The sequence below is a fragment of the Halichoerus grypus genome, chromosome 6, assembly GCF_964656455.1.
Source record: "Halichoerus grypus chromosome 6, mHalGry1.hap1.1, whole genome shotgun sequence".
Classification (NCBI taxonomy): Eukaryota; Metazoa; Chordata; class Mammalia; order Carnivora; family Phocidae; genus Halichoerus; species Halichoerus grypus.
This window is the reverse complement of record NC_135717.1, coordinates 10,520,917-10,529,418: the sequence shown is the minus strand read 5'-3', so window position 1 is coordinate 10,529,418 and position 8,502 is coordinate 10,520,917. Positions and strand designations below refer to the sequence as shown.

Genomic DNA, 8,502 nt, shown 5'->3' with positions numbered 1-8,502 from the left:
AAGGCAAAGGCGCCAAGGGCCGCCAATGGCTAAGGGCAGGCGGGGGGCGGGGCGGGGCGGAGCCGGGGAGCCGCGGGCCTGCGTGGGCGGGGCGCTGAGCTCCAGCGCGCTACCTGTCTCCCAGCTCAGCGGCCGGCCCAACGCCTCCCTTCCCCGCCCGCGCTCCTTGCGGAGGGTCTTCCAGGCTCCCGCGGGCGCGGGGCGCTTTCGTTCCGAAGGCCCTTTGCTGCTTGTCAATCAGCAGAGGTAAAACTTAGGGGTGGCCCGCTCTGCGCGGCCTCCATGGGGTGCTCTCCCCCGTCCCGGTTTACCCTCCTTGCCACGGCCCCTCGTCATTTCTTAGCTGGCCTTGTCTCAGCCTTTCCATCCGCTTCCAGGCCACTCAGTCGTGCTCCAGCCACAGCGCGCTGGAGTGCAGCTCTGCAGGTACATCCGCTGCCCCCGACCCTGCAGGGAAGCCCTGCTACCTTCTGCAATGCATCCTCCTCCCCAGCTCAACTCGCCCCGCTAGCCGCGCACTGCACTGGAGTCAGATGGCTTTCCTTGTAATTTCCGAATCCCGGGGCTGGTTCAGGCCTGCCTACTTAGCACACAGGGCTTCGAATGTCCTTCCCGCTGCCCTCCTCCCTGCAGGTGTCTAGCCGACTCCTAGTCATCTTCTGAGATCCAGCACTAATTTTGAAGTTCCGAGAAGGCAGGAACTGACGGGGAGTCTGGGGACCTGGGTCTAGTCCTGGCTCTGCTACTGACTTGATAAGTGGCTTTGGCAAGTTGTCGCCTTTCTCTGGATCGCACCTCTAAAGTGAGGAGGTTAAGGGGGGGGAAAGTGAAATGAATTTTTTTAAATAAATGAGAGAGATGTGAGATGTTTGCACTTTATGACCTGATCTCCTGCAGCCCATTATGATCCATAATAGACGTTACCAAATACTAGTCCCAAATGCTGAGGACAGACTTCTCTGAAACTAGGCTCCCCAGAGGATGGTAGGGTTCCAGAACGGCAGAGCCAGGTGGCTGGACTTGGTAGCAAGGGCAGGGTGGCAGCCGTAGTCCCCTGACACCAGCGATCTATGGCTTGGCTATCTGACCACGGTATTCCAAGGGATGAGGTATAAGTGCTTCCTTGATGTGTATGACCAGAAAAAAAATCTGACCTAGTTCTCAGACCAGAATTCAGCAACTGTAGAGGAGGCAGAATCCACTTGAGGGACCCTGCAGAGCCAGCACAAATAGAGGCAATAAATATTCTAGTCACTTCCCAAAGGAATTTGTGGTTATTTGCCAGAGTTCCTATACACTGGAGAAATGAGAATAAGCAGATCTTCCAAGAGCTTGATAAAGGCTCTGGGATGACAGTGACCCAGGGGACCTGAAACACTGGCAAGGACCCCAGTTAGACTGGGAGTTTAGGGAGCCAGCACAGGCTGTCTGTGGGTCAGTGTGTCCATGTACCGACCCTGTGGAAATGTCCCAGGTTCCTGAGTCCACAATTGGGACAAACATGCTTAGCAACTCATATTGGTTCCCTCCTCCTGTCCTGACCCAGCCAGTATTAAATCAGAAGACATACTGCATCCCAGGCGGAATTGCAGACCTGAGTGCCATCTTCAGAAATGCAGAGGATGAAAAAAAAAAAAAAAAAGAAATGCAGAGGATGCAAGGGTGCTGGTTCCCATCATTATCGCATTCAGTTCACTTGCTTGGCTCCTGCAAAACCCAGACGGATTATGGCTGATAATGGTAATAAACTATGTAAACTTAGCCAAGGGCATAGCCCAGTCATAGCTGCTGTGTTGGGGGGAGGGTTTTACTAGAACAGATCAACACAGCTAAGGAACTTACGATGGGATATCATCTGGTGGATGGGTTCTTTTCGATTCCAGTGGTAAAGAGGCTCAAAGGTAGTTTGGCTCTATATAGGAAGGACAGTATTATTCATTAACTCTCCCTGACCTTTGGCTCCTGGTACCTCCCAAATTAAGTACCTGTGTACAAGATCTTGTCTCCAGCTCTGCTTTTATTTATAGATCAGAGGCTCCTGGGTGGCTCGGTCTGTTAAGCATCAGACTCTTGATTTTGGCTCAGGTCATGATCTCAGGGTTATGAGACCGAGCCCCATGCCAAACTCTGTGCTGGGCGTGGAGGCTGCTTGGGATTCTCTCTCTCTTCTCCCTCCACCCCTCCCTGCTCATGCTCTCTCTCTTAAAGAAAAAAAATCTAAAACATGTATTGGTAAAGAAGAATTACATAGATGCCATCACATTAGTGAGGGTTCTCCAGAGAAACAGAACTGATAGGAGAAATAGAGTCCCATGATCGGTCTGCAAGCTGGACACTCAGGAAAGGCACAGTATACTTCTAGTCAGTGCAAAGGTCTGAGAACCAGGAACAACAATGGTGTAAGTCCAAGACTGATGTCCCAGCTCAAACAGCCAGGCAGAGAGAGAATTCAACCTTCCTCTGCCTTTTTTGTTCTATTCTGGCCCTCGGTGGGTTGTACATGGCCCACACACATTGGAGAACGCAATCTTTATCCGGTATGCCAATTCAAATTCTGATATCTTCCAGAAACACCTTCACAGACACACTCAGAAATAATATTTAACCACCTCTTTGGGCATCCTATAGCCCAGTCGAGTTGACATATCTACCAGCATAACTAACTAACTGGTAACTAATAACTAATTATTAATATCGTTATGGGATGTTTATCTATTCATGAAATGTGTATCCAGTTTTCAACTGTTCTTGCATAAACATGGCTTTCCTTTGATCTGAATTCATGGCCTCTCTGATTTTTTGGTTTTAAGGATCAGCTCTTTATAAACTGGCAATGATGGTAGATAGGCTTTTTAAAAATCTTCACTTGTCAGAATGTTTGTCAGAAAAAATTGAGGGGTGCCTGGCTGGCTCAGTCAGAAGAGTGTGAAACTCGATCTCGGGGTCGTGAATTCAAGTCCCACATGGAGTGTAAAGATTACTTAAATAAATTTAAAAATTTTTTTAAAAAGAATTTAAAAATCGATAACCCTATGTAGGTCTCTTGAATTTATTTACTTATTTTTTAAAGATTTTGTGTTTTTAAGTAATTTCCACACCCAATGTGGGGTTTGAACCCACAACCCCGAGATCAAGAGTCACACGATCCACCAGCTGAGCCAGCCAGGTGCCCCTGGTCTCTTGAATTTATCAAATATTTGACTTTTAACAGATCCAAAAGACAGAACCATTGGTTGGAGATTTAGGGGACAAAGGGTACAGTGATAGAATCTGCAATGTGAAACACAGCCGCTGGGTGGCGATGCTTGCCCATCAATTTTGTGTCTTGTTCATCAAGAAATAGGATAAAATAGACTAAAAGTCGGTTTTGGCCAATGAAGAGCTGGGTTTGTAGTGACAACTGGGCTTTTATATTTTACTGTCAAAACCTGGTTGTTTTATATACTGGTTGTATGCTGGCTAATACTTGCGTTTTTGTCCATATTGTTGCTTCGTAAAGATAGTCCCACAGCAAAATACCAGCTCCCCTGGAGTATTAAAATATCTGCTCTCGTTAACCAAGCTCAATTTTCCCCCCACCTGTAATGACATTTTCCTGCAGGCATTCTAATTTCTTTGTTACATTGGGATAGCTAAAATTCTCTGGTCCGGGAAAGAATGAACTTAACTAGTCTTAATGTATTTTAATTATTATTATTAAACGTTTAGTTATACAATTAATATATGCTGAAGTGCCTTTGTAAAAAAAAAAAAAAACTTTTAGTGTTCTATATGGATAAAGGGAAAGGCTCCTTTAACCACAGCCCCACATATATCGGTTGCCGTAGAAAAAACATTTAAAAATTTTTATTGTGTGTGTGTTTAAAGAAAACTATGTATCTCATTCTACAACCTCCTCTTTTCACTCAAAACTCTATTGGAAACACTTTCATAGCAATTTGTTTGCACTTAGCCCATTCTTTTTCACTCTTGCATATTAGTATGAGTAAGTCTTGTTGGACCATTCTTTTGGTAGACGTTTGGGTTGTTTCCCCTTTTTTGCTATTAAAGTATTACAATGAGTGTTCTTGTACATGTTTCCTTTGGCACCTGTGTGATGGCATCTCTTGGGTAGATACAGATAAACAGAACTGCCAGGTCATAGAAAATGCTCATTTTATTATTTTTTTATTTTTATTTTTAAATTTTTTTAGATTTTATTTATTTATTTGAGAGAGAGAGAACAAGCAGGGGGAGCTGCAGAGGGTGAGGGAGAAGCAGGCTCCCCGCTGAGCAGGGAGCCTGACAAAGGACCTGGTCCCAGGACCCTGAGATCATGACCTGAGCTGAAGTCAGCTGCTTAACTGACTGAGCCACCCAGGTGCTCCTGATACAAACTTTTGAAATGTTTGTCAATCTGATACCTAAAGCATACCTCTTGTTTTTTTTTTTTTTTTTTTCTGTTTCTATAATCTCTTGGGAAGGTAGAACACCTTATGGTTATTGGCATTGCATGTTTCCTCTACCAAGAATTATTTGGCTACTCATATCCTTGGCCATATTTCTATTGAACTGACTGTTATTAATTTATAGGAGTACTTGATATAATCTGTGTGGAAACCTTCTGTTATGTGTTGAACTATTTTCTCTTTTCTTTTTACTTAATTTATGGTGTCCTTTTCCCTACAAAATTTTATTTTAATGAGGTCAGCATTAATCTTTTTTTTTTTTTAAGAGAGAGAGCACGTGAGGGGAGTGGAGGGGCAGAGGGAGAGGGAGAGAGAGAATCCTAAGCAGACTCCATGCTGACACAGGACTCGATCTCACCACCCTGAGACCATGATCTGAGCTGAAATCAAGAGTCGGACGCTTTACGAAACGAGCCACCCAGGCGCCCTAGTCAATGTTAATCTTATCCACTAGAGCTTTCCTTTTCCTTCTTGCTTAGTAAGACTACCTATTATACAAGATATAAAGGTGTTCTATAATATTTGTAAAACACTAAATCTAATACTGCACTTTTATTTTTTATATTTAGATATGGAGTTGATTTTTATGAGTGGTATGATTGCATATTTATTAGTATTTTATAAGATATATGATTGTCCCCAAATAATTAACTGGCTATAACAGACTTTGATTTTAAAATGTCATTTATAACATGATGGGTTTCTGTATATGTGTCAATTCTGGAGTCTGTTCCTTCTGATCTATTCTTGAGCTAACTGCTACAGCTTTGTATCATGCTCTGATTTTTATTCAATCAGGTCTTCTTTGTTCTTTTATAAAATTGCCTTTGCTACTCATAACATTTACTTCTATATAAATTTTAAAGTCATCTTGTCAATTGAATGGAAGATCCCACTGGGATTTTTATTGGAACTGCATTAAGTTGATGACCTAATTGAGATAAATTAATAAATGACATTTTACAATCTTGAGTCTTCCCATATCACATAAATGTGGTGTACTCTGATATTATTATCTGCTTGAATGAATTCAGCCCCCTGCTTGTAGATGAATTCTTCTATCGGTTTTCTGAGAACAGGATCTTCCAAATTTTTAGGGCAATAATCTCCAAATTATTTTGATTACACATCCATATGGGTAAACTTTGTGAGCATGAAAAAATATGTATACAATATTTACACTCATTATTATACTAATATGTACTTTATAAAATATACAAAGATATTTAAATAATGTGATAAGATTAAGTAAACAATAATTTTTAAATGAATGTCCTATTTTGTTTTTTAAACCATTTGCTCTGCCCCGAGAGAGAGAAATTTAAGTAGGCTTGATCTCATGACCCTGAGATCATGACCTGAGCCGAAATCAAGAGTCAGACTCTTAACCGACTGAGCCACCCAGGCGCCCCTCATTTTTATTTTATTTATTTATTTTCTTAAGTAATCTCTATGCCCAAAATGGGGCATGAACTCATGACCCTAAGATCAAGAGTCAGATGCTCTACCAACTGAGCCAGTCAGCCTCCCCAGTTCATTCACTTTTTAATGCTGAGTACTATTCCGTTATATGGAATACCCCAGTTTGTTTCTTGATTCACCTGTTGATTGACATTTGCCTTGTTTCCTGCATTCGGATATTATGAATAAAGCTGCTATGAACATTTGCATACACATTTTTGTATTCTCATATATTCCTTTTATCGTGGGTAAATTCTTGTGAGTGGCATGGCTACATCATATAGAGGCGAATTCCTACCTTTAAAAGAATGTTTGATTATGGTAAAATATACATAACATAAAATGTATCATCTTCACAATTTTTAAGTGTACAGTTCAGTGGAGTGAATTGCATTCACAGTGTTGGGCAACCATCACCACCTCTATTTAGGAAACTTTTTCATGACCCCTAACACTGTTACAATAAAGCTAACTTTTATAACTGCCCATGTATTTACTTTTTCTGAGATCTTTATTTCTCCATATTGCTTCAAGTCTGATACCTTTTCATTTCAGCTTATAGGACTCATTTAAACATTTCTTGCAGAGCAGGAGTAACCACTCAATAGGCACAGCCTTTTGTAACATGATTTGTAACTCTGTACCTTCTTTTCTACATGATTTAAGAGAGCAATGGATTTATTTATTTATTTAAAGTAGGCTCCGTGGCCAAATTGGGGCTTGAACTCACACCCCCGAGATTAAGAGTCACGGCCCTCCCAACTGAGCCAGCCAGGTGCCCCAAGAGTAATGCATTTAAAAGAATTATGAGTTTGTGTATCTGGGCACACAATGTATAAAGATGTAATTTTTGTGACATCAACAGTCAAAAGGGTGGGGAGAGAGCTACAAAAGAGCAGAGTTTTCATATGTCATTGAAGTTAAGCAGGTATAAATTCAAATTGGAGTGTTATAATTTAAGGATGTTAAATGGCAATCCTCATGGCAACCGCAAAGAAGGTAGCTATAGAATATACACAAAAGGAAATGAGAAAGGAATTTAAACATCTCACTCTAAAAAAGCAACAAAACATGGCGCCTGGGTGGCTCAGTCGTTAAGCGTCTGCCTTCGGCTCAGGTCATGATCCCAGGGTCCTGGGATCGAGTCCCACATCGGGCTCCCTGCTCGGCGGGAAGCCTGCTTCTCCTTCTCCCACTCCCCCTGCTTGTGTTCCTGCTCTCACTGTGTCTCTCTCTGTCAAATAAATAAATAAAATCTTAAAAAAAAAAAAAAAAAGCAACAAAACACAAAAGAAGACTGTAATGCAGGAAATGAGGGACAAAAAAGCTGTAAGGCATATAGAAAACAGTGTAATGACAGAAGTAAGCCCCTCCTTATCAGTAAGTACTTCATTTTTTTAAGTAATCTCTACACCCAACATGGGGCTTGAACTCACAAGTCCAAGATCAAGAGTCCCACGCTCTTCCCACAGAGCCAGCCAGCCACCCCGCCGCTGGCATATTTGTATCAGGTGAGAGGGTGAATCCAATCCTTGTGACTTCACCTTGGCCAGAAGCATAAGTCAGGACCTTTACTTTTCTTCTGAGATGGAAAGTTATAAGACAGTTTTGAGCAGAGGAATAAAATTAATTACGGCTACAGAATTTTTCCAGTTGCTGTTATTAAGAATAGTCTGAAGAGTGGCTCAGTCGGTTGAGTGTCCTCTTGATTTTTGGCTCAGGTCATGATCTCAGTGTCGTGAGATCCAGGCGCACATCGGGCTCCACCCTGAGTGTGGAGTCTGCTTAAGATTCTCTCTCTCTCTCCCTCTGCCCCTCCCCAACTCACGCTCTCCCTCTCTTAAAAAAGAAAAGAATAGTCTGAAGGGAGTTAAGGACAGGATCAGGGAGACTATATCTATTGCAGGAAATGACGTTGGCTTGGACCAGTGCGGTGGTAGTCGTAGTGGTCAGAGAGTGGTAGAATCTTGGGAAATTAGAGCTGACTAGGTTGTCTGAAGGATAGGTGTCAGGTATGGGAGAAGCAAAAGGATACTTCCAAGGTTTTGGCCTGAGTAACTGGAAGAATGGTGTTTCACTGAGGTGAGAAGGAACAACAGGAGAATCTGAGGAGACGGTGGGACCAGTCCTGCTTAAGATACCTCTTCTTCCTCCACATGAAGATATCAAAGTAGGCAGCTGGTTATAAAGACTGGGGTGGAGGTGAGTGGGCAGGGCTGGAGTACATACATGAGAGTCATAATAACCATAGCAAAGGTGTTTAAGGACCTGAGATTGGACAAGGTCATCTAAGGAGTGAGCAAAGAGATTCAAGACAGCGCCGAGCTATAGCCCTACTCAAAAGGTTGGGGGGAAAGAAGCATCTGCAACAGACTGAGGAGAAGCAGCCGGAAAAGCAGGCAGGGCAGCACAAATGTCCCAAAGAGGACACAGTGAATGGTTATGTCAACTGCTGACAGATCAAGCAATTCACAAACTGAAAAAGGACTGTCAACGTGGAGGTCATTTGTGACCTTGGAGAGAACAGCTTTAGTGGAGTAGTGGGGGTTAACTAGAGTGGGCTCGAGAGAGAATGAAAGGAGAGAAATCAGAG

At 42.6% G+C, this 8,502-nt stretch overlaps 1 protein-coding gene across 1 annotated transcript in view; it reads left to right on the top strand.

Moving 5' to 3' along the window:
• Positions 1 to 71: 71 nt before the first annotated feature.
• The window catches only part of LOC118548650 (general transcription factor II-I repeat domain-containing protein 2), a 51,095-nt gene continuing 42,664 nt past the window's right edge, over positions 72 to 8,502 (top strand). The window contains exon 1 of the mRNA XM_078074499.1: positions 72 to 426. The gene's annotated coding sequence lies outside the window, so the exon portion shown is untranslated. The remainder of the gene's footprint in view (positions 427 to 8,502) is intronic.